At 45.5% G+C, this 23,664-nt stretch overlaps 1 protein-coding gene across 2 annotated transcripts in view; it reads left to right on the top strand.

Moving 5' to 3' along the window:
• The first annotated feature begins 1,192 nt into the window (after nt 1-1,192).
• Nucleotides 1,193-23,664, top strand: part of LOC126194977 (ATP-binding cassette sub-family G member 1-like) — an 803,933-nt gene continuing 781,461 nt past the window's right edge. For both annotated transcript variants that reach the window (XM_049933384.1, XM_049933383.1), the window contains exon 1: nt 1,193-1,349. The gene's annotated coding sequence lies outside the window, so the exon portion shown is untranslated. The remainder of the gene's footprint in view (nt 1,350-23,664) is intronic.

Here is a 23,664-nt window from a genome sequence, read left to right as displayed (position 1 = left end):
TTTCAGACAGTCGTTCTTCCCGCGAACCATACGCGACTGGAACAGAAAAGGGAAGTAATGACAGTGGCACGTAAAGTGCCCTCCGCCACACACCGTTGGGTGGCTTGCGGAGTATAAATGTAGATGTCATCTGTTGTTTCGAAGCTGTCGCGAGTAGTTCTGTAAGTATAAAAGTCTTTGCGAATCGGTTAAAACGTGTGAAATACATATCTCAATGTGATGCACCCTCCGTGAACGTACGTATGTCTTTTAACAGGGTGGGGCGACCTGTCACACGTCACGCGATACAGTCCCACGAATTCTTGAAAGATTCACAGAGGAAAGGACTGTCAACAAGGGATTGTGGCCGCAGCGTACTTCGTTACTAACCTCTTTTATCTGTGGAGCAGCCTAAAGGGAAAAGTGTTCGGAAATAACCGAATAACGTTAGAAAACTTGAAGGACAATATTCGTAGTGAAATTTAGGGAATTGATGCGGCAGAATTGTCCAGAATGTATGTTGACATGTATTGAAGCACAAGGAGGTCATTTTGAGCACTCAATGTAATGTAATGTAGAAGACAAGATCAATTCAGAAAATATAAACCTTTGCGTTAGCTTATTTGTTATGGCCTTATTATCTAATTAGTACATGATTACCTACTTGTTGTTGTATGCTAGTGGCGGGCAACAATTCGTGCGTAGAATGAGATTTTCACTCTGCAGCGGAGTGTGCGCTGACATGAAACTTCCTGGCAGATTAAAACTGTGTGCCGGACCGAGACTCGAACTCGGGACCTGAGTTCGAGTCTCGGTCCGGCACACAGTTTTAATCTGCCAGGAAGTTTCAATTCGTGCGTAATTGGGGACAAGTGTGTACTCGGGGCCAGTTTAACGTGCGCCTTCCTGTATTAGCATCTGAAGCAACACGTTTGCTCTCTCTGACGTAACTGGAATGCAGCATCCACGTGCTGTAACGCGCAAGTTCTTCCGAGGACGGCCTCGACAAAAGGAAGACCCTGGGACAAGTTGACCCTGCTGCCGTCCCTTCCCAAGGTCGCTTCCTCCCCCCGCAGATGCCCTTTAAGTGGAGCCTCTGAATGCGTGGACTGAGAGCTCCCCTTTAACGGCGCGGGTTGCAGGGCGCATGTGCGGCTTTGGCGGCCATCTGTGCGCACGCTCTGACGCATTCGAATAGACTAGAGAGGCAGTTTGGTTGCTGCAGCTGGGGAGGCGTGGTGTGTTGTGCCGTGTTGTGTTGCTAGAGTGTGCAGGTACTGTGTATGCTACCTTAGTTGATAAGCGGGCAGAATCAGCTGCTTCGTGACGGAGCAGTGGCTGTGAACTTCGCACCGACTGGACTGGTAGTGGTGAGTAAACGCCTTGTCTGACTCAGAGAGCTGCACACTACTCACGTGCTTTTATCGCTGACGCAACATTATAGTAGACACGTTCACTCCCTGTGAAACTGAGTTTGACGATGAGTCGTTTTGTGGTGAAGAGTATACATGATACTCAAGATGTGTTAGGTGACTATTCAGCTTTGTATGTAATAAATATTTAGCCGCTTACCCAGGACGAACAGTTCGTGGAACAATACGTAGTCTTTTCATACCACTCCGGTTTAAAATCGGCATTTGAACACTGAAGATTTGATGCGTCTACGAGAAAAGTAATGAATGTAAAAAAAGGAAATCTTAGTAGTTGCGACATACTCATCTGGAGAGTAGCCCGAGGTCAGAGTTACGTTGAAAGGTGACTGGTTGTGAGTTGACGAAGCTAACGAATGTTAGTAGATCCAGTATTTCGACGTCAAATGTGTATAAACAGTGGTGCGCGATTGCGTTCGGTCAACAGCAGTATTTTACATTGCCAGCCGCCTAAAAATATTAAAACAAGTGTTGTCATTACACAAGACAGAATTCTACAGTAATGTGAGCAGTCTCGCATCTACTTTTACTGCAGCTGGTAACTACAAAACCATACGATATGATCAAAAGAAAAGTAAATGCTGTTTAAGGACTGCAGTGAGCTATTCGATTATTTCACAGTACAATGATCGCATTTATCTTGGTTCATAATTTTTATTCGATTTTCTTGACCACAAAACTTTTTGAATAAAATTGCCATCCCCGGCTATGCAATACCTATCTCCAGAACCTGTAATAGAAAAGAAAGAAAATAAATTACTAACCCCTGCATTAAGAGATTAAGAACAGATGACAGTAGGCATAACAAAACCACGCTGTATCTCACATTCTGCTGCAGTGCAACAAGTCGTGGGATTTGAAAATAAGACAAGTCAAAACTACCCTGCTAGCTTTGCTACCTCTGGATCACGGAGCCCCGGGTTCGATTCCCGGCTAGGGTGGAATTTTCTCTGCCTGGGGACTGGGTGTTTGTGTTGTGCTCATCATTTCATCATGATCATCATCATTGGTGACAGTGGCTAAATTGGACTGTGTGAAATATTGGGACTTTGTATGGGCGCTAATGACCGCGCAGTTGAGCGCCCAACAAAACCAAACATCAAAACTATCATGCATGCTTCAATCAGCTGTATATAGGATGCAAAGTGATCCTAGAGGTCGTTCATGCATGGATGACGTTCAATTAAAAGAAGTTCGTTTTTAAAAAATCTTTGCTGTCAAGACAATCAAATAAAAGCTATGTACATCATAATCATTCTCCAGATTGCCATTTCATGCGAAATTCTGTTCAACATCTTAATTTATACCGCCCATAAACTTCTACAGACTATAACCCAACGGTGTCCTTGACCTCACCTGCATTAATTTCACAATTACACTCGAGTTAGTGTTTAACATACTGTAGCGCCATATTTTGATAAAAAATTATTTTACGGGTTCACCGAAGTTTAAGAGCTATAGGCTGTAGTTAGCAAATAAAAAATCCCCAAAAATCATTTAAACTCAATGTAAAAAGTCTGGAATAATCGACAGTGGACGAATAGACATTATGGTGTTAAGGAACATGGATTCGTATAATAATTTTTAGTAAGTAACGGCATTACTACATAAGTGGGCCTTTCCACCACGCTTTATGAAGTAAACAAGGATATTTGAAACTTTACTGAAATAAAACTTCCGCTGCAGAGTGAAAATCTCATTCTTTACTGAAATAGTTTCGTAATATGTAGACGTCATTCTTAAAAATATTTAATGAATTTATTTTTATTGGCGGTTGGTGGACTATGTCACACATGTAGCTGACACTAACATTCTAGTTTACGTAAGTAGTGATTTACAAGACCTTCATTAAAATACTGTATGTACAGAATAATTACCGCATAATGGATGGAGAGTAGCGTTTGAGTACCGGTCGTGAGGTAAGATACTGTTTGAAGACTACTTCCTTGCGTCGTGTAAAAGTACAGTAAGTACTCAGCATCAACTGTGCTAAATCAGCATGATTTAGTATAGGAATTGTCGCTTTTCATCCAAGAATCTTGATACTCGAAATGCTTACGATAGATGATTATACGAGCGCTAAAAAGTAATGCCTCTGAAATTTTTTTATGTGATGACTCTTAAAAGCTTTAACAAAGCAAACATTATTAACATTCTACGTCTTTATTCTTCATCTCTACTTATTTGCAGCCCTCTACCGCTGGAGGGCTCCGAATTGTTGGCTCTAATATAGCGGTGTGTCACGTAAGTACGTCGGTGCGTGAGACTGTAGTCGAGTTTCGAATCGAAAGAGGTCGCCCACACTTTCAGTAACATCTCCTTCAGCCTGACAATACAACAGCACCACACGAACTCTGGGATATCTGCGACAGTCCTCCACCTTGGGTTCACTGTGGTCGATCATCCCCCATACACTCCCGATTTGGCCCTACTTATTTTTCATCTGTTTTCAAGGCTTGAAGAACACCTTCGAGGACTTCACTCTGATAGTGACGATGCGGTGCAAGCAGAGGCTATGTGACTCAGTCAGCGGTCTCTCCAACATTTTACAATAACGGTATCAACAAACTACAATCTACATATAACCCTTACTGCCAGGCAACAATCGTTGTGGGGGTGAGAACCGCCTATCTATAATAGGTCAGGAGATATGACGTCATAAACAATGAGGCGTGTGAAAAACTGCCGAGTCATGAATGATGTTTAAATTCGTTACTTCCGTGCTACAAACTCCACTTGCAATAAATTTCGCAAACAGTATCCATATATGCTGATAAATGCTCCTCCGAAAGTATATCATGGTACCACACATAGGTCAGCAAATATGACGTCATGAACGTTGAGATACGCGAAAAAGTGCCGTATTGTTCTGGACGTTTACATTAATTATTTCTTTGCTGATCCTCTACTCGTAATGTATTTCGTAGACAGTGTCCATAAATGCCGCTGTATATAATTGTGACACGTAGATCAGAAGAAATGACGTCATAAACACTGAGATGTGTGGAAAACTGCCACATTTGCATGATGTTTAAATTTATCACTACTTTGCTACTAACTCTATTTGGAACATATTTCGCAGTGTCCACATATGAAGCTCAACGTAACTACACAAATATTTCATTCTACGACACATACTGGCGTTCTAGGCACTGAGAAACATGAAAAAATGCTGCACCATGCATACAGTTTTAATGCGTTTACTCTTTACTACTGGGACACTCCTATAGTCGAATCAACTGAAGGAAATCCCTGATATTTGGGAGCATTTTCGACAGCTTTCAACTGCGAAGAGCAAATGGCTGTACGCGAAAACAGCAGCAGTCTATAGAGGTATGAACAGGCGTGGCCACGGACTGGTTACAAAATCGCGTTGCAGACACGCGAAACAGCTGCGTCCAGCGCATAAAAACTGTTCGTGATCTAGAAACAATTGTTTATAGTCAAGCTCTGAGCTAAAAATACTTTACAGAGAATTTGCATTTTGCATACCATGTTTCCTACTTTGGTTACTGTAGCTACACATTCGTACGTCAAGCATATTTATTTATACCACTGTTTCATAATTTCAAAGGTGCTTTCACGAATTTTTTATGGAAATGAAATTTCTTCAATATTACACTGCAAACACAGTTCATTTTTTGTTTTCACGTGTAAAGTTAAGTGGCAAAACGAATATGCAGCTATTTATTAAAATAGTACAATGGACCCTGCTCTGTGGTCGTGGTCTAGGGGCGTTGATATTTTAAAAAATATGGGGTATCCGACATATCGACATTTATACGATATTGGCTCTCGACATATCGAAAGGTATCGGTATATCGACGGAAAAAATATCGAGGTACTGGCGCATAGAAACATCGGCAACCAGTGTATATATACTGCCGAGATTCTAAACATCAACAAGCTAGTAGCTTGCCTACCCCCCTTAGAGCAACAATTGCAAGGAAAATGAAGCACGTACATCCTTGGCGATAACCACTTTCCTAACAATGCCAACTGCATGTAAGTGACACAACAAAGTCTCCAATGGGTCCGTTGTTAGGTTTCGTCACATATCTATTTGTCGGAACACTTTATGTCGACTTCCCGTTTTTTCATTTCTGCCAACGCCAGGGTCAAAATTGCAGTTTCTGTTGGTAGTGCCGATTACGTCAGCATTCCCTCTGACACTTCTCCACCCACCGTTAAGACCATCATTTAGATTTTTGATCATTTTCAGCAACTGTTTTTGAAGAATACCGATGTGAAGAAGTGGCACACTAGTTGCGTTATTTACTATTTTCTTCATGCAACTGGTGTGCTATTTCTTCACATCGGAAAGTTTATTATTCCATTCACACCGCCACTGCCCAGTGGAATCGAACGTCTTCCTTTTGTGCCACATATACTTGCTTCACATCGTCAAAGAGAAAGGTTTGACGTGATAAACGTAAAAAAGACTCCTTCATGCAATGAAAGTAAAATTATGCTCTTCTACAATTGCAAAAGAATAACTTCAGATATTTACCGAAAACTGTGAACAAAATACAATATAAAATAAAAATTTCGGCACTCGATACTGTCGTCTTGATGTCGATATCTCGGGTGAGAAAATGTCGACCATGGATATCAATACTTTTTGGCGAGATTATCGAAGTATCGATATTTTAACAACAGCTCTACTGTGGAAGCGCACATAGTGGAGACAGCTATGCGTCGCTACTTGTACTTGATTGGCAACATCCACTCTGCACTACACCGGCTGTACCGCTAGGGTGAGAGTACTTCGTAATCCCGCATCTCTTGTGTAAGGCTGGCTGTATGTGTTGTTCTCTATAATTCGGGGAGGTTAGTAAAAATGAGGTTAGTAAAAATGTCCCTCTCCCATTATTTTTACTGCCTTGTTTTGATATTTGTTAGAGTTTGTAACTGCTTCTTAAACTTTATTGCTCTTTTCGTTCGCCGCCAGAAGACCCACACATTGTGAGACTACAAGATAGTAGTATTTCAGTTCAGTTGTATTACAGCTGTGCTCTGTAGTAGTACGAATACTGTGATTGCTGTACCAGTATTTCCTGTCACAGTGTTATTAAACTATTTTTTCCGATGTGGGTAAGTTCATTGTAGGGAGTGGTCCGTTCTGTAGTGCAAATAGTGAAACCTTCGAGCCCGAAAAAACAGAAGCAGAAAGTAATTCAAAGACAATATAGTGTCATTTATTTTGCCTTCTTTTTTACTACGTTTGTCAGCAAAACATTCCTGTCTTTTAAGTGGAGATGTGACTGATGTTCGTCGGTTGTTGGAACAAAATAAAAAGAAAGTGATGTTCAAGACTAAATCAGCATGTGTTTCGCAAAATACCGGAAGTTAGCTATAAGGTAGCCGAACTTATCGTAAAAGCCAAAAAACAACAAAAAAGCAGAAACATTATTAATGCTCGCGTGTAAGAAAATGATAAAAATAGCCCTTGGTTCAGAAGCTGCTACTGAAATTTCGGAAGTTCCTGTCTCCGCTGACACCAGCAGCTGCCGGATTAGTGACATATCCGGTGACATCGAAGACTTTTGAAGGAGAAAATAAAGAGGATTCGTGAGTTCTCACTAGAGAACGACGAGTCCGCCGATATTAGTGGTAACGCAAAACGTCTTTCCTACGCAAGGTATGTTGATTGGAATGTAATTGCAAGTAATTTCATTTTTTTCCAAAGAACTATTCGAACGAGCAACCAGTGAAGAAATACTTCGTGTGACTAATGAATATTTGGTCCGTACTGAATTAACATGGGAGGATTGCGTTAGTGTTTGTACAGACGGAATTCGTTTCTAGGACAGGCCGAGTGAAAGGATTCGTGGGTAAAGTACACATAGTAAATCCTATCTTCTGTACGACCATTGTCTCATTCACCGCGAAGCCACAGGGTCTTTGCCATGTCCTCCAAAAATCGTGGTGAAAGGCCGAGAACTTCATCAAATCGCGGCTCCTAAATATGCGGCTTTTCAACGTTCCGTGTCGCACTACACTTCTGCTACAAACAAGTACAAATAGTTATTGCAAGTTAGTGTTACCGCGAATTTTTTAACTAAAAGATGAGATACTTGAAGTTTTTGCTATTGAGGGTCACGATTATGTGGATTTATTTGCAGATAATATATGTCCGATATTTTTGTACACTTAAATGGACTAAAGAGCAAAGGCAAGGTAGAAACGAAAATATCCTGACTGGAATTTCTAATATTCAAGTATTTATAAATAAGGTGAATTTGTGGATTCAGGCAATTGACAATGGACCGTGGGCGATGTTGCCAACTGCATGGCCCCTTGCCAGCGATAATAAGGTTTTGATGGATGTATTAAAGAATATTTAGCACTCGTGCAGCATAATTTCCAAAAAAATATTCTGGAGAGGGTGTTGAAGAGTTTGACCGGGTTTATGAATCACTTGTGGATTCGAAACACCTTCCGAATAATTTAGTTTTAGGCTTACAAGTGAAACTGGCAGATTTGAAGACAGGCAGAACTTTGAAATCATAATTTTTTATTGTGGCTTTGGGTAAGTTTTGGTTGTGAATAAGCAGTCAGTGCCCGACTATCACCTAGATGGCAGCTTATGAGTTATTAACATTTTCAATTACATTATTTGTGCGAAATGGGCTTCTCGCCCCTGATTGAAATTAAAATATCGAAGTGAGAGGGACTCGGAATTCTTAGATATTGTCTTGCAGGGTGAAATATTAATGTAATATCAAAATTTAGGTGGTTAACTTCGTCTTAGTCAGAAACGAGCGCTGCAGTCATGGACTGTGCGGCTGATCCCGGCGGACATTAGAGTCCTCCCTCGGGCATGGGTGTGTGTGTTTGTCCTTAGGATAATTTAGGTTCAGTGGTGTGTATGCTTAGGGACTGATGACCTTGGCAATTAAGTCCCATAAGATTTCACACACATTTGAACACATTTCAGAAACAAGCAGCAGACAGCTTATAAAAAGTCTTTGTTATTGTTTCATGCCCGATCGTAAGGCTATGATTGTCCGAAAAGCTGAGATGGTATCTTTTTAAACAGAATCGTACAATGAATATCTTTCTTATCTTGCAACGTCAGCGCCTGCCATTCAGAAACAAGAGTCATTTTCCATCTCAAAATGTAAACTGTTGATGATCGTATTTTCCTGTGATCTCTCCCACTAAACGCCCCTCAACAAAATTACCTGAGGATTGGGTAGTTGTAGCAGTACCGCAATGTCGGAGCGAGCGTGAGAGCGACAGCGAGCTCGACAACAGGTTACATTCTAGTATTCGCGAAAATAGAACAGTTGTCGCTCCCTGAGCATCCAGCAAAAAACTGATCATTGAACTGGGCACAGTCACAGTGCATTATATCCACGTATAATCTGAATAAACCAATCTCTTAATTTCGGAACTTCTCTTTTCGTAAAAATTGCTGGTTTTTAACACATGACTCGTTTATTTTGGCATCTTTTAAAATCGTTGCACAGAGGCCGATATAGAATAATTTTTGTGTGTCTCTCTTCACTGGCCTTGAAATCTAAAAAGTGCGAGAAAAGCAGTGAAGTTTTCACACTGTTGATATCGTCTTACACTGCTGCGTTATAGCACATTTATCCATATTTTTAACTATTCTTATGAACGCCTTTTTCCTTACATTCGATTATCGCTCCCTTTGTCATCCTGACACTCTTATAATGTAACTTACTGACCATGCATATAACTTCAAATAATACTGTCAAAACACATCCAGTGGGCAAACTTGCAACTGTTCTCCTAATAATTAATATTTTAAAAAAATTTGTTAATGACTTTTGGACATCGTCCATGTAGCCTACCTCAAAATGATTTTTTTTAACATTTAGCCTAAATATGTAACAGCCTGGAACCTTCACAAGGAAACATTCGACGAAAGTGCGTTTATAACAACAATTATCAGTTTACCTGAAATTAAGTCTGTGACCTAAGAAAATTAAAATACCATCATTAATATAAAGGTTTTGTTCATATCAGAAATAATTTTCCTATGTTATTATTTGCGCTTTCGCTTTAAAATCTCACAGGAGTTTACACACTTTTTAGGTTTTCTCTGGTTAAGTGTTCAAATATTCGTAGTGCATTGCCAAGAAGATGCGATCATGTTGAATGTGAAGCTGCAATCTCCCGTGATTACACTGGAGGCGTGCCATTGTCACTATAAAGTTTCTGCTGTATTTACAATTTTGGTAGGAAGGTCGTGATGGGAGATTAGGTACCATTGCGGCATAGTGTCTCGCTTTAATTTTGTAAGACTACTGCAGGTTTTCGTTCCGTCGTGCCTTTATTCAAGTCATTGTGGTATGTAAGAGACTGTCAGGAAATTAAAAAGAAACCTGTTCTCTCTTCCTTCATCTCCCTTAATGATTTGTTTCGAGTTCAAATGTGTGTGAAATCTTATGGGACTTAACTGCTAAGGTCATAAGTCCCTAAGCTTACACACTACATAACCTAAATTATCCTAAGGACAAACACACACACCCATGCCCGAGGGAGGACTCGAACCTCCGCCGGGACCAGCCGCACAGTCCATGACTGCAGCGCCTGAGACCGCTCGGCTAATCCCGCGCGGAATTTGTTACGTGAAAGACGTAAAGTTGCACCGCGCTTAAGAGTTCACATTAAATTGTTGATACCAGATGACGGTTCAGAGGTCGAAGGAAAATAAGTTCATACTATTTCCAATAGGAGCAAGCCAAGTAAAGCCCTGCTGTGTTCAAACCAGATTAGGTTGAGAAAAGATTTACTTGATTTACTGTACTATAACATTGGAAACGTGAGAAGTGAGGGATGGGAGCCGCCTGAAAAAATTACATTATGGGTTAGATTTAGCGTCATAAGGCAGATCTATTGCGGCTGCTACTTGGTTCTGTTGGGATGTTCTGTAACCTATATTCCTTGCTATAGGTTCTCTGGAGCTGGTCAGAAGCTCTCACGAATTACTGCTTCTAATTATACATGAAAATCCCAATCTGTGGATCTTCAACAGAATTAGTGTATATCACTTAATGTCACCCAAATTTATGTCTAATACTGTGGTTAGGTAAATGTCAAGTAAATGTACTTTTATAAGACTCCCATTTCTGTACTATTCATAACTGGTAGAAACTTAGTATTTATGTGAATACAGATTCTAGTCAAATCTACAAAGGACTTAGTAGCATCAGTCCACTTTTTAGTATGATGTTACGTCCCTCTGGCCTCGATGCAAGCATAGATTCGGTTAGGAAGCCTTTGTATCCTCTCCTCAGGCAAGCTGGCCCACAAATGTTGTTAACTGGTCCTCGACATCGCGAACAGTGGCACTGGGAAGGAGTTTACGTCCTATTCATGTTCTTTGGGAACAGGTCCTGTGAACCCAACTGGACACGACAGTACCTCAACTCGTACACAGATCATGGACAATGTCATATATGGAAAAAGTTGAAAACCGGCACAACAATACTGTCGCATGTGAGGTAACACATGATGTCGCAGGCTGTCAGTGACATACCACCGTTCAGTCATCGGAGTTCGCTCAATCCTAGCAGCCGTCACCTGAAGTCATGCTTTGTGAATTCCCACTCCATAACGCCAGGAGCAATATGACTTGCCTCTCTAGAACAATGGCACTGTTCCCCAGGTCGCCGTCATATTCACCGACGATTCGTCACTGAGCACAGTGCGGTCCCATGCATTAGCAGTCCCCCTGCGGGTTCGGGGGTTAGAATAGGCCCGCGGTATTCCTGCCTGTCGTAAGAGGCGACTAAAAGGAGTCTCAAATGTTTCAGCCTTATGTGATGGTCCCCTCTCGGGTTTGACCTCCATCTTTCTAAATTATTCCGAAGAGCGAGCCAATTGGGGAAGGGCGCCTTACATGGTGCACTGTATCCGTCGTGTATTTAGACCTTTGGCCGGCTTTTTCGTCGTTGCAATGGTGTCCCGCTCGTTTTCCATCTCTTGGGCTAGGATACGTCCCTGGGTGCGATTACCACGCTGCACTCTGCAGTGTTGCTTTTAACTGCGACGACGACCTTGGACATTTTTGCATCTAAGATCCAGCACGGTAGCCAGTCCGTTGTGGTGGGGCCGCCATGTACCCTGTTGGTTGTAGCCCCCTGACAACACAGGGATCGCTCTACTGATGCCTGCGCCGTTAACTCCCCACGTATGCCAAGGAGTAGATGCCCATCTCCCTGGGGCATCAGGACTCCCGGCAATGGCCATCCTGCCAGGTGGCTATTGCTGCGGCTGGGTGGCGCCCGTGGGGAGGGCCCTTGGTCGGAGTAGGTGGCATCAGGGCGGATGACCCGCAATGAAGCGTGGTACACCATCTCTCGCTGGCGGCCAGCCACCAGCAGTCTCTAAGCGTTCGAGGGCTCATTTTAAAGCTAACGTTTATGACCCCAAATCGTTCCCATCCCTGGCCACTCCATGGGAGGAACGAAAGGCAATGAATGACAGTGACGTGTATTCGCCCAGGTATCTCGTCTGTACCAGAGCTGATGGTGACTCGTTTCTATCCGCGAAGCCTCAGTTCTTTGTAGAGCATTTAGAGGATAAGTTTGGGGAGGTGGAGGGCTTGTCAAAAATGCGCTCTGGGTCAGTTTTGATAAAAACGGCATCCTCTGTCCAGTCACGCAGGTTACTTGCTTGTGACAAGTTGGGGGATTTTCACGTTACCATCACCCCACATAAGAGTTTAAATATGGTCCAGGGTGTTATTTTCCATAGGGACCTCCTTTTGCAGTCTGATGACGAGCTGCGCGCCAATTTAGAGCGCCGAGGTGTACATTTCGTCCGGCGTGTTCATCGGGGTCCGAGGGACAATAAGGTAGCTACCGGTGCCTTCATCTTGGCCTTCGAAGGTGATACCAGAGAAGGTCAAGGTGATGGTCTATCGGTGTGACGTCAAACCCTATATCCCTCCCCCGATTCGGTGCTTTAAGTGCTGGAAGTTCGGTCACATGTCCTCTCGCTGTACTTCCAGCCTCACATGTCGAGATTGTGGACGCTCATCTCATCCCGATACTCCATGTGCTCCGCCTCCCGTCTGTGTCAACTGTGGAGAGCCTCATTCCCCTTGCTCGCTGGACTGCAGTATCTTACAGAAAGAACGCAAAATCATGGAATATAAGACCCTGGACCGACTGACTTACACTGAGGCTAAGCGGAAATTTGAACGGCTACATCCCGTGCGCATGATGTCATCTTATGCCTCCACTGTCACTCCTGCTCCAGCTCCTTCAGCTGCAAGATATACAGTCAGCTCTCAGAGTCAGAGGACCTCACCTGCCCCCTTGACGATGGGGGCCCCTTCTCTCGCTGTTGCTCCCACACCATCTACCTCGGGGGCAGCACCCACTACACCAACGGGGACACCAGTCCCCACTTCTAAGCCGGAGAAGCGTAAGTCTTCTTCGGCTTCTCTCGCTCGGAAGGGATCCCTTGGGTCACTCCCTTCCCATGTTCCTACCAGCGGCACAGCAGACACCAACCAGTGGCTGAAGAAGCCACAGGTTGCTGGTCGACGGGCTTCGCGATCCTCTTTGGTCCCAGAGACTGACTCCAATAAGCCCTCTCAACAACGGCAACCAAAGGAACAGCGAGAGAAAACGACTATGAAGACCCGTAAGTCCAAGACACCTGCGGTGGCACCTACTCCACCGCTACCTAAAAGCTCTGCGTCTGAGGATGAGGTGGAGATCCTTGCGTCCGCTGAGGACCTCGATCTCACCGATCCCTCAGACGCAATGGATAGCACTTGCACGGGTGCTTCATCGGAGACAGCAGGTGACCCAGCGGCGTAATCTGCCTTCCCAGTCCCGTCACGCCTTTCTCCGCAATGGACAATACCATCCTCCAGTGGAACTGCAGCGGTTTCTTCCACCATCTAGCTGAACTCCGCCAACTTATCAGCCTTCACCCTTTCTTCTGCATTGCTCTTCAGGAAACTTGGTTTCCAGCAATGCGAACCCCCGCCCTCCGTGGCTATCGGGGTTATTATAAGAACCGGGCAGCATATGAAAGGGTGTCTGGTGGCGTCTGCCTCTATGTCCTTCACACTCTGCACAGCGAGTCTGTCCCTCTCCAAACACCTTTAGAAGCTGTCGCTGTTCGGGTGTGGACGCCACAGGCTGTTACCGTCTGCAGTCTTTACCTTCCACCGGATGGTGATGTCTCGCAGCATGTCCTGGCTGCGCTGATAGCCCAATTGCCGCCACCTTTCTTGCTATTGGGCGACTTCAACGCCCATAACCCTCTGTAGGGTGGGTCAGTGGCAACAGGTCGAGGCGCCACCGTTGAGCATTTATTGTCGCAGCTCGATCTCTCGATTTTAAATGATGGTGCCTTCACACACTTCAGTGTGGCGCATGGCACATACTCCGCCATTGACCTTTCAATCTGTAGCCCTAGCCTCTTACCGTCTGTCCAATGGAGTGTGCATGACGACCTGTGTGGTAGTGACCACTTTCCGATCTTTCTGTCACTACCACGGCGTCACTCTTTTGGGCGCCCTAGCAGATGGGCTATGAATAAGGCTGACTGGGACTTGTTCTCCTTCACTGCCGCTATTGAGCCTCTCTCTAATGATGTCATTGATGCGGTGGTTCAATCGGTCACCACCGGCATCGTTACTGCCGCCGAATCTGCCATTCCCCGTTCCTCTGCGTCCCCTCGGCGGCGGACTGTGCCTTGGTGGTCGCCTGAGATCGCTGCAGCGATTAAAGATCGCCGGCGGGCGCTACAGCGTCACAAGCGACATCCCTGCATTGAACACCTCACCACCTTCAAACGGCTGCGTGCGCGGGCCCGCCGCCTTATCCGCCAAAGCAAGCAGGAGTGCTGGGAGCGGTATGTGTCCACCATTTGCCTCCATGTCTCTCCATCGCAGGTCTGGGCCAAGATCCGAAGCCTCTGTGGCTATCGGACCCCTGTCAGCGTCCCTGCGCTCTCACTGAATGGAGCAGTTTGTACAGACTCCGGCGAAATTGCTTGGCAGAGCATTTTACTCTTAGTTCCGCTTCTTCCAATTACCCACTTGCCTTCCGCTCCATTAAAGAGCGGATGGAACGTCGGAGCCTTTCGTTTCGCACCCACCACCCAGAATCTTACAATGCTCCATTCAGTGAGTGGGAATTTCGCAGTGCCCTAGCCGCTTGCCCTGATACCGCTCCTGGGCCAGATGGCATCCACTGTCAGATGCTGAAACACCTTTCAGTGGACTGCCAGCGGCGCCTCCTCGATCTTTACAACCGTCTTTGGGTCGAGGGGGAGTTTCCGTCGCAATGGCGGGAAAGCATTGTCATCCCCGTTTTGAAACCTGGAAAGAACCCTCTGGAGGTGGACAGCTACCGTCCCATTAGCCTCACCAACGTTCTTTGCAAGTTGCTTGAACGGATGGTGAGCCGGCGCTTGAATTGGGTACTGGAGTCTCGGGGCCTTCTGGCTCCGTCTCAGGATGGGTTCCGTAAAGGCCGCTCCGCCACCGACAATCTGGTGAGCCTGGAGTCGGCCATCCGTACTGCCTTTGCCCGCCGTCAGCACCTGGTCGCTGTCTTTTTCGACATGCGGAAGGCGTACGATACGACATGGCGTCATCACATCCTTTCTACGCTTCATGGATGGGGTCTTCGGGGTCCTCTGCCGATTTTTATCCGCAATTTTCTGTCGTATCGTACCTTCCGCGTGCAAGTCGCGGCCTCGTATAGTTCCTCCCACGTCCAGGAGAACGGTGTGCCACAGGGTTCTGTTTTAAGTGTCTGCCTGTTTTTAATAGCCATTAACGGGCTCGCTGCGGCCGTGGGAAATTCTGTCTCCGCTTCCCTGTGCTGACGACTTCTGCCTTTACTGCAGCTCTACTGGCATTGCAGCTGTTGAACGTCAGCTACAGGGCGCTATCCGCAAGGCGCAGTCTTGGGCTGTAGCTCATGGGTTCCAGTTTTCGGCAGCCAAGACCTGCGTTATGCATTTCTGCCGGCGACGTACTGTCCACCCGGAGCCGCAGCTTTCTCTTAACGGCGAACTTCTTTCAGTGGTGGAATCACACAGGTTTTTGGGGGTGGTTTTCAATGCCCGTTTGACTTGGGGACTGATGACCATAGATGTTAAGTCCCATAGTGCTCAGAGCCATTTGAACCATTTTTGAGCAGGTGTCAAGAAGTTACGATGTGCTTCGTGCACAATAGTGCGATCCTTCGTTGCGGTTGTCAGCTATAGCCGACCGTAACCGTAACGACTTGTATTGTACTTTACTGTATTGTAAGGAACTGGGGACATATAAACGACGGAGAGGCTTCGTCACCGCCGTAGCCGGCAGCGGTACACAACTCCACAACAGGCTACAGCAGTCCACTCACCCCACCGCCACCCCACACCGAACCAAATGTTATTCAGCAGTTCGGCCTACAGGTTTGCCTTTCCTTAGTCTTTCTTCTAAGGTCGCAGGGTCAGTATTGCCTCACGTGTTCCAACATTTCTACGGAATCTAAACTTATCTTCCCCAAGGTCAGGTTGTACCAGTTTTTTCCATTCGTCTATAAAGAATTCGTTCCAGTATTTTGCAGCCCTGACTTATTAAACTGATAGTTCGGTAATTTTCACACCTGCTTTCTTTGGGATTGGAATTATTATTTTCTTCTTGAAGTCTGAGGGTATTTCGCCTGTTTCATACATCTTGCTCACCAGATGGAACAGTTTTGGAATGGCTGGCTCTCCCAAGGCTATCAATAGTTCTAATGGAATGTTGTCTACTCCCGGGGCCTTATTTAGACTTAGGTCTTTCAGTGTTCTGTCAAATCCTTCACGTAGTATCATATCTCCCATTTCATCTTCACCTACGTCCTCTTCCCATTTCCGTAATATTGCCGTCGAGTGCATCGCCCTTGTACAGACCCTCAATATACTCCTTCCACGTTTCTGCCTTTCCTTCTTTGCTTGGAACTGGTTTTCCATCTTAGCTCTTGATATTCATATAGGTGGTTCTCTTTTCTTCAATGGTCTCTTTAATTTTCCTGTAGGCAGTATTCGTCTTACCCCTAGCGATATGTCTCTACATCCTTACATTTGTCCTCTAGCCATCACTGCTTGGCCATTTTGCTCTTCCAGTCGATATCATTTTTCAGACGTTTGTATTCCTTTTTGCCTGCTTCATTTACTGCGTTTTTATATTTTCTCTGTATGAGCCCTAATTTCTCGTGTCTTATATTAGTGGCCCGTATACGCGATGTATGTTGGCGAGAGCAGAATCGTTCGGCAGTCATCTTCAAATACCGGTTCCTTAAATTTTATTGATATTGTTTCCCGAAAATAACGCCGCCTTCCCTCCAGGGATTCCCATTTGAGTTCCTGAAGCGTCTTCGTATCAAGTTTTGTTCGAACCTACAGGTAACAGATCTAGTAGTCCTCCTCTGAATTGCTTCGATATCTTCCTTCTATCCGACCTAGTACGCATCTCAAACAATCGAGCAGTACTCAAGAATAGGTCGCACTAGTATCCTACAGGCGGTCTCCCTTTACAGGTGAACCACTCAGTCCTAAAATTCTCCCAATAAACCGAAGTCGACCATTTGCGTTCCATGCCACAGTTTTCACATGCTCTTTCCAATTCATATCGCTTAGCAACGTTACGCCCATATTTTTAAACGACTTGACTGTGTCAAGCTGGACACTAGTAACACCGTATCCGAATATTACAGGTGTTCTTCGTACTCATCCGCATTAACTTACCTTTTTCCACATTTAGGGCTAGCTACCATTCATAACTTTGACCTCAAGTGGCAGTGATTTTTGAACTTCAATCTTCCGTTCGTGCTGTGTTTCGCTATTTTAGTCGTGCATTGATTTTTAGTGTTTTCCGGGATTTTTGGTAGGAAAATTTGAAGTACATTTTCAAATTAGAGCCCTTTTTCAGTTTTTCTGAAGACTTTTTCGAAGCTCAAAATACTGCTTTGTGGGCTGCACGCGAACCGTTTGTATTTAAATGAGACACGTGATTAATTGCGGAGAACAATGACACCGGCACCTTCCTCTCCTTCCATTTTCTGTTTCGACGCCTTTAATTATGCATGCGTCCCATCGAAATTCAATGAACCTACGCAGCTGTATGGGTCGGTATAAAACGACGACTTAATTCGGCATCTCATTTTCCTAGTTTCTATCGTTCAAGTAGAACTGACTCGAAATACCCAGATTGTCATACGATTTTCTTCATTTAGTATCTTATCTCCCATTTCATCTTCGCCTACGTCCTCTTCCATGTCCATAATATTGCCCTCGAGTACATCGCCCTTGTACAGACTCCTTACATCTTTCCGCCTTCCCATCTTAGCTCTTGATATTCACACAGGTGGTTCTCTTTTCTCCAAAGGTCTCTTTAATTTAATATATCTTACCCCTAGTGATACATGCCTCTACATCCTTACATTTGTCCTCTAGCCATACCTGCTTAGCCATTTTGCACTTCCAATCGATATCATTTCTGAGACGTTTGTATTCCTTTTTGCCCGCTTCAGTTACTGCATTTGCCGTCCATGCTTCCCGCTCACAGGACCACTCCAAACACACACGTCTGGGTTGTGGTGTTAACGGTAGCCTGGCATATTTTCTCCGAATGAGCCCTAATTTCTAGTATCTTCGTGACCCGTTAATGGAAGGCTCTTCCATTAGAAAACTTTATTCAAGTCTGTCATCCTTTCGAAGATGGAAGATGCATTTTAAAAGGTATAAGAACAATAGATTTCAACCACTATATGTACCAATATTGAGGACGCTGACCCATGTATTTTAGTAGAAGATACTTGTTGGTCTATATTCGGAAACCCCTCCAAAAAGGAGAAAAGTATCTGTACTAAAGAAGACATCGGGATGGCTTCTTTTCTACGAGTCAAACCAAGCTGTTCCGGTCTTCTTGCGTTTTCCTGCTAGGCTGTGTGTCCATTCGTAAATTATCTGCCTAAAAAGTTTCCTGTCTGGTACATCAAACTGCATTAATCAATCCTTCCCTCCGGTCTTCGCTTACTGCACCGATTCATTTTATTGTTTCAATCTTACCTACATTGTGGCTTTTGTAGAACTCCACAACATGTTTGTTTAAAGCTTTGAGTACCAGTGTTTCTACCAGAATCCACCTTTTTTTAAAAATACCGTTGCTTTTCGCATGAAACCACCGATATTATTGCAAGACAGACATCTAGTGGTACACAGAGAGATTTTCACAAATGTAGTGCATTGTAGCAGTTACGTACAGCGTTCAAACAAACAGTCGTTGCGGGGATGTGCTGCGTGAATGTAAGAGATTGTGAAATATGGGGTCTTTATAGGATCATATTGAGGAGATAATTAACGCTGAAAGTGAGTATACCTAAAGTGACGTAAAGTAAATTTGCGTTTGTACTATTGCTGTCATGAGTGGTTTCTAAATGAAACCACTGCAACAGTATGTACTTCCACATAAATTTATTAAATGTTAGGCGCATATTTATTTCTTATTTAGGACTATAATTTGTTCTGCCACATGCGGGTCTGGGGGTTAGAGTAGGTCCGACGTATCCCTGCCTGTCGTAAGAGGCGACTAAAAGGAGTATCTTACATTTCAGGTTCCATTTTATGGTTTGACCTGCCACTTTCCAAATTCTACAGAAGTGCGGGCCATATGGGGAAGGACGCCTTACGTGGTGCATGAGTTACCCATACTGCCCTTAGATTCGATATGCTGAACCTCTTGACATGGCTTTGCGTCTCCACTTGCAATTCAACCATTTGCGCGAGGGCACTTTCCGGGGTATATCATCTTCTTTCATTGTCTCCTGTCCTCTTTCGCCCCCATGACAGTATTGGATTTCTCTGCACCCAATATCCATCACGGTAGCCAGTCCGTTGTGGTGGGGCCGTCATGTACCCATTTGGTGGTAGCCCCCTGGCAACACAAGGATCGCACCGCTGATGCCTGAGCTGTAAACTCCCCACGTATGCCAAGGAGTAGGTGCCTTTCTTCCTGGGGCATCAGGATTCCCGGCAATGGCCATCATGCCAGGTGACCTTTGATGTGGCTGGGTGGCGCCCGTGGTGAGGGCCCCTGATCAGAGTGGGTGGCATCAGGGCGGATGACCCTCAATGAACCGGACTAAGTCATCTTTTGCTGGTGACCGTACGGCACCAGCAGTTCCTAAGAGGGGCAAGATCGAATACAATGCCGACAGGTATGACACTAAATCGTTTCCCTCCCTCGCTACACCATGGAAGGAACGCAGGGCTACAGAAAGAAGAGAGCCATATTCGCCTCGGTATTTAGTCTGTGGCAGAATGGACGGGGACTCGTTTCTACCTATGAAGCCTCAATTTTTTGTTGAACATCTTGAGGATAAGCACTGTCCAAGATGAGAAGCGGTGCAGTCTTGATTCAGACAGAATCCTGAGCACAATCCCGAGCATTACTCACTTGTGACCAGCTGGGTGATATTCTTGATTCCGTCACTCCCCATAAAAGCCCCAGCATGGTCCAGAGGATTATTTTCCATCGCGACCTCCTCTTTCAGTCTGACGACGAGCTCCGCGCCAATCTGGAACGGCGGGGTTTCATTTCATCTGGCGTGTTTACAGGGGACCAAAAGAAAACAGGGTTGCTACCGGTGCCATCATCTTCGCCTTTGAGGATGTCATTGCCTGAAATGGTCAAGGTGATGGTTTACCGCTGTTACGTTAAATCATACGTCCCCCCCCCCCCCCCAACCCCATGTGGTGCTTTAAGTGCTGAAAATTCGCGCACATGTGTTCCCGCTGCACTTCCAACGCCACGTGTCGAGACTGCGGGCGTCCACTGCATCCAGATACTCCCTGTGCACCTCCTCCCGCTTGTATCAACTACGGACAGCAGCACTCCCCCTGCTCACCAGACTGAACAGTACTCTAAAAGGAGTGGAAAATCATGGAGTACAAGACCCTGGACCGATTGATTTACCAAGACGCTAAAAGTAAATTTGAGCAATAAGACCCCGCTCGGTTGAGGTTCACATATGTTGCAGTTACGTTACCATTGCCATCACAAGTACCAGTCGTACCACACTCTGTGCCACCAACAGTGGGCCCTACAAGTCTCCAGAATACATCAGCCCCCTTGGCGGTAGGGAGAAAATCTCCTTTCATTGCTCCCAAAATACCTACTTCAGGAGCAAGGGCCCCCCCCCCCCCAAACACAGGGGACATTGGCCCCCTCCCCTCAGCCAGAGAAGCAACAGTCTCCTCTGCCTCCTCTCGTGCGGAAGCTGTCTCTCCACTAATGTCACAGCGGATACTCGCCAGTGGCTAAAGGAGCGAAAAGTTGCTGGACGAAGAGCTTCAGTCTTCCTCTGTGCCTGAAGCTACTTCAAAGAAGTCCTCCCATCAAGCCCGTAAAGAGAAGCGAGAGGGCAAGCAAACAAAGGAGTCTGCTATGAAAAAGGACCCTCTGATGGACCCAACACCACCACTCAAAAAAATGGTTCAAATGGCTCTGAGCACTATGGGACATAACTTCTGATGTCATCAGTCCCCTAGAACTTAGAATTACTTAAACTAACCTAAGGACATCACACACATCCGTAGCAGTCGCCCGGCTCCAGACTGTAGCGTCTAGAACTGCTCAGCCACTCTTGCCAGCCCACCAGGACTCCCTACCAATTCTGCTCCTGCACGTAAGGTGTAGATCTCAGCATCCCCTGAGGGCATGGATCTCACTGATGCCTCACCCACAATAGAAATGGATACAAATACTCAATCGGTGGCAGCAGGTGACCCTAAGACGTAACCTGCCTCCTTGCATGGTTCATGCCTCCCCAGCCTCACGATAAAGTCATCCTGCAGGGGAATTTTTTCCACCACCTGGCTGACCTACAACAACTGTTAAGCCTTACACCTGCTTTCTGGACTGCCCACCAGGAAACCTGGTTCCCATCAATGCAGACCCGTGCCCTTCGTAGCTATAGGGGATATTACAAGAACCGTAGCGACTATAATAGTGTGAGGTGGAGTTTGTGTCTGTCCTGAACTCAGTATGCAGTGAACATGTGCCCCCTCAACCCCTCTTGAAGCTGGGGCTGTCAGGATATGGACGAGACAGGAAATAACTGTCTGCAACTTATATCTTCCTCCAGATGATGCAGTACCCCTGAACACATTCGCTGCACTAATTCATCAAGTCCCTAAACCTTTCCTACTTTTGGGAGATTTTAAGGCCAATAACCCCTTGTGGGGTGGTACTGTGCTCACTGGCTGAGGCAGAGATGTCGAAACTTCAGTCTCTACTCGACCTCTGCCTCCTAAATACTGGGGCCCCCCAAACATGTCAGTGTGGCTCATGACACTTATTCGGCCATTGATTTATCCTTCTGACTATGAGAGGCTGGTTTATGGTTCGGCGGCGCCCTCAGCATTGCGTTTACTCGGCCCAGTGCACCACTGTCGCGTTCGGCTGGCAACAGGAGCTTTTACGACGCGTCCAGTGGCCAGCGGCCTGGTGGAGGCCGAAGTCCCTCCGTTGAAGGTCAGGCGTGCACAGCTGCTCGCCAGTTACGGTGCACACATTCGTAGTTCACCTCAGCATCCTTTTCCCATCCACGGTGGTTCATCTTCCGCATCGGAGGCCCAGGTCAGGGCTTACGATTGTGGTTCGCGTCCGATCTCTTCTTTGTGGAGTCCTTGCCTTTACCACCTATACTCGAGGTCCATTCACGTACACCTCCATGGTGTACACCTAGGCCGAAGCTTCGCCAGACCTTTCACATGATCCTAAAGACTCAGTTAACACCACAGCTCTCCACTGTCACTTCCTCTCGATTCTTGACATGTACTGGAACCATGAAGTGGTTTACACTGACGCCTCGATGGGCACGTTGGCTTCGCGTATATACTTGGAGGATATATTGAACAGCACTCCTTGCTGGATGGCTGCAGTGTTGTCAATGCAGAACTGGGGGGTATTTCTCATGCTCTTGAACGCACCCGCTCATGCCTTGGCGAGTCGCTTCTTCTCTGTACTGACTCCTTGAGCAACCTACAAGCTATCGACCAGTGCTACCCCCGCCATCCTTTGGTAGCGACCATCCAGGAATCCATCTATGCCCTGGAACGGTCCAATGGTACTGTGCTATTTGTGTTGACCACAGGCCAATTCGGAATCCCAGGAAATGAACTTGCTGGCAGGATGGCCAAACAGGCTACACGGAAACTGCTTCTGGAGATCGGCATCCCTGTAACTGACCTGAGATCATTATTATGCCGCAAGGTCTTTCAGCTTTGGGAGACTGAATGGCATAATCTCAGTATGCACAACAAACTTCGTGCCCTTAAGGAAGCTGCGAATGTGTGGAAGACCTCCATGCAGGCCTCTCACAGGGACTCTGTGGTTCTGTGGCTCACGTATGACTGACGTCCACATCTTGTTGGACTGCCCAGTTTTAGCCGCTCTTCGGCGGACTTTTAAACTTCTCAGCATCTTACCTTCGGTGTTGGGCGACAATGCCTCAACAGCAGATTTAGTTTTACGTTTTATTCGTGAGGGGGGTGGGGGTTTATCATACCATCTAAGGGTGGGCATTTAACCTTCTCTCTGAGGTTGCCACCCTCCCTCCATTTTAAGTCTGTCGCACTTTCTTTACATTTGTTTGTATTGATGGTCGTCTTTTCCCTTCATGTGTTCATCTCGCCTTATCTTTATGGGGTGGACATTTTAATGTATTGCAGAGTGGCTGGATAATCCTCTTTTATTATTGTGATAAGCCAGCCCAGACCATCTGCTCTATCGTTTCAATACCTTCTTCTACTTTTCCTTCTGGTGTATGTTTTCCCAATTTTTTGTTCGTTCCATCCGTTTTCTTTTTAGATGTGTTGTTGGGTGTTTTTGTACCTTGAGCCTCGCTTGCGTCAGGAAAATGGGACTGGTGGCCCTGTAGTTTGGTCGCTTTATACCCCAAACCAACCAACCAACCAACCAACATGGCGCTAGAAGCTGTGCCTTTCAAGATATTCCTCACTAATACCTGTGCTGCTGTGTCCAGCCAACTGGCACGAATGACACAACAACAACAACACATTTCTGTCTACAGAATCGAGAATCAAGGTTTTGATAAAGTCCACGAAGGTAACTACAGTGTTTTTACCTTTCTTGTGACGGTGTTCTAATATCCTTTTCAGTCCAAAAATGTCCATTTACTCCCTTTTTGGAAACCAGCCTCATAGTCTCCAGTGCTGGACCCAACCTGTTCTTCCACCATACTCGACA

Source organism: Schistocerca nitens, chromosome 7 (assembly GCF_023898315.1).
Source record: "Schistocerca nitens isolate TAMUIC-IGC-003100 chromosome 7, iqSchNite1.1, whole genome shotgun sequence".
Taxonomy (NCBI): Eukaryota; Metazoa; Arthropoda; class Insecta; order Orthoptera; family Acrididae; genus Schistocerca; species Schistocerca nitens.
The sequence above is the reverse complement of the archived record's forward strand: the minus strand, read 5'-3'. Positions and strand labels throughout refer to the sequence as shown.